Genomic DNA, 3,066 nt, shown 5'->3' with positions numbered 1-3,066 from the left:
TCACGGTGAAGAACAAATACCCGCTTCCACTGATCTCTGAGCTCTTTGACCGCCTGAGGGGAGCACGAGTCATCACCAAGCTTGACCTGCGAAGAGCCTACAACCTTGTTCGCATTCGGGCTGGGGATGAGTGGAAGACCGCGTTCAACACACGGGATGGTCATTACGAGTATTTAGTCATGCCATTCGGTCTCTGCAACGCTACTGCAGTATTCCAAGAACTCGTCAATGACATCTTTCGAGATCTCCTCTATGTCTGTGTTGTGGTCTACTTGGACGACATCTTGATCTTCTCTCCCGACTTGTCTACCCACCGTCGAGATGTCCGTCAAGTTCTCCATCGCCTCAGGGAGAACCACCTATTTGCCAAATTGGAGAAATGCCTCTTTGAGCAAGCTTCACTGCCATTCCTTGGTTACATCGTCTCGAGTTCTGGCTTGGAGATGGATCCTGAAAAGGTCTCTGCCATTCTCAAGTGGCCGCGTCCTCTGGGTGTGAAAGCAATCCAGCGTTTTTTGGGCTTCGCCAATTATTACAGGCAGTTTATCCCCTGATTTTCTTCGCTGACCAAGCCCATCTCGGCTCTTGTTCACAAAAGGGCCAACCCCAACACTTGGCCTACGGACGCTGAGGTCGCCTTTGAGGCTCTAAAGCAAGAATTCGCTAAGTCTCCAGTGCTCCACCACCCAGATGCCAATAGACCATTCTTCCTTGAGGTTGATGCATCGTCCGTGGGAGCAGGAGCAGTCATTCTGCAGAAGTCCTCCTCTGGTCGCGTAGTCACTTGCGGGTTCTTCTCAAAAGCTTTTTCCACTCCAGAATGAAATTACTCCATCGGAGACAGAGAACTACTGGCCATTAAGCTTGCCCTCGAAGAGTGGCGCCATCTTCTCGAGGAAGCTGTCCATCCGACCATCATATTCACGGATCATAAGAATTTGGCCTATGTTCAGTCCGCCCAAAGACTCAACCCACGTCAGGCCAGATGGTCTTTGTTTATCGGGCGCTTTGATTTTGAACTCCATTTTCGGCCAGGGAATAAGAACGTCAAGGCTGACGCCCTGTCTCGTTCATTTTCATCTGTGGACAATGAGGATGGTCCTACGCATATCATCGATCCGGCCAAAATCCTTACCGTGGCTCCGCTAAGCGTGCTTTCGCCACCACCGGGGAAAACCTTTGTTCCAAGTGGGGACAGGCCGAAGGTCTTGCGTTGGGGGCATTCGTCTAAATTTTCTGGACATGCTGGAGTCAAGAAGACTCTCTCTCTCGTCTCCCGCCACTATTGGTGGACATCACTTCGCCAAGACGTCTTGGACTTCATCGCTTCTTGCCCTTCGTGTGCCAGGAACAAAGTCCCTCGTCCTCCTCCAGGGCTCCTACATCCGTTGCCCGTACCTACGACCCTGTGGACTCACATCGCTATAGACTTCGTCACCGATCTACCACCGTCCTCGAGATGTACTATCTTGGTGATCGTAGATCGATTTTCCAAAATGGCTCACTTTGTCCCTTTGTCCAATCTGCCTTCTGCCCCTGAGTTGGCGAAGATTTTCTAGCTCCACTGTTGTGAGTTCATTTTCCGGTCCACCAGTTGTGAGTTCTCCTTCCAGGCTCCCTCTGGTGGTAACTGGAGGTAGTGAGGCTGATTTAATCAGTAGAAATCTGCCACCTGATAATGAGGATGACGATTGGACCTCAGGAATCTCAGACTGGATTTAAGACAGCTGACGCCCTAGTCTGGTGCTGGTGATTCCTTCTGGCTTGTCAGGTCTTTGTTTTCAGCTCTGTTCCAGTCATCTAAAGCTAAGTTTTTCTGCTAATGTTCTCACTTGATTTTGTTGGTCTATTCAGTTTTTTGTGTGGTCAGCCAGCCCCGGCTGGGCCTGTGCTAAATTTCCACTGTTATTTATCTGTATTTACCAATTTGCTTTTCGTCCCTTATTAGATTGGCCTCTTTTTGCTGTCTCAGAATATTTCAGAGTGCTGATATAATGGGAGAAGTCTAGTGACTTCAGGGTTAATTTTGCTATCAGAAGTGTTGGACTTTATTTTTGTAGGGTTTTTTGCAGATTGCAGACAGTGTCTTTCCTTTCCTATCCTTTCTAGTTAGTTTGGGCCCCATCGTTTGCTCAGCCTATTTTTCCTGCCTGTGTTTGTGCTTTCATCTTGTTTCACCGTCAATACATGTGTGGGGGCTGTATTTCCTCTGGGGTCTGCTCTGGGGCAGTTAGTTTTCCCCTTTTCTTGATTCAGGCTTATTTAGTCCTCTGGCTGTGACGAAGCGTCTAGGACCATTGTAGGTATGCTCCACGGCTGCTGCTAGTTGTGTGGTTTGGATCAGGGATCTGCAATCTGCTTAGTTACCAACCTCTCTGGCTTTCTGTGACTTAGCTTGTTTTGTTTTTTTTCTCTTCGGTGACTCATTCATAGCACTCCACGTTTTCCGACTCCTTGGCTTCCCTCAGCATATCGTCTCGGACCAAGGAGTCCAGTTTACATCCTGATTTTGGTGAGCTCTCTGCGGATTGATGAAGATAACTCAGGATTTCTCCTCAGCTTATCATCCCCAGTCGAACGGGCAAGTGGAACGGGTCAACCAAGTCCTAACTTCCTACCTCTGGCATTTTTCCAACGCTCACCAGGATGACTGGGTTTCTCTTCTTCCGTGGGCTGAGTTCACGTACAATAATCATCCCAGTGAAGCTTCTTCCAAGTCTCCCTTTTTCGTGGTTTTTGGACAACATCCCAGCATTCCCCTTCTCGTTTCCCCCACCTCTGGTGTACCGGCGGCGGACTCCTTATCTGTAGACTTCTCTCAGATTTGGAGGGACACCAAAGAGGCTCTAGAGAGAGCCAGTCGCAGAATGAAGTGTTATGCCGACAAAAAAACGTTTGGACGCTCCTCCATACACCCCTGGGGAAAAGGTCTGGCTATCCTCACGGTATATCAGGCTAAAGGTCCCCTCCTATATGTTGTGTCCACGTTACATTGGCCCCTTTGAAATCTTGAAGCGTGTCAATGACGTGTCCTACAAATTAAAATTGCCCGCTTCGCTAAAAATT

Source organism: Dendrobates tinctorius, unplaced genomic scaffold (assembly GCF_039654945.1).
Source record: "Dendrobates tinctorius isolate UK_male_01 unplaced genomic scaffold, ASM3965494v1 ptg000130l, whole genome shotgun sequence".
NCBI lineage: Eukaryota > Metazoa > Chordata > Amphibia > Anura > Dendrobatidae > Dendrobates > Dendrobates tinctorius.
The sequence above is the reverse complement of the archived record's forward strand: the minus strand, read 5'-3'. Positions refer to the sequence as shown.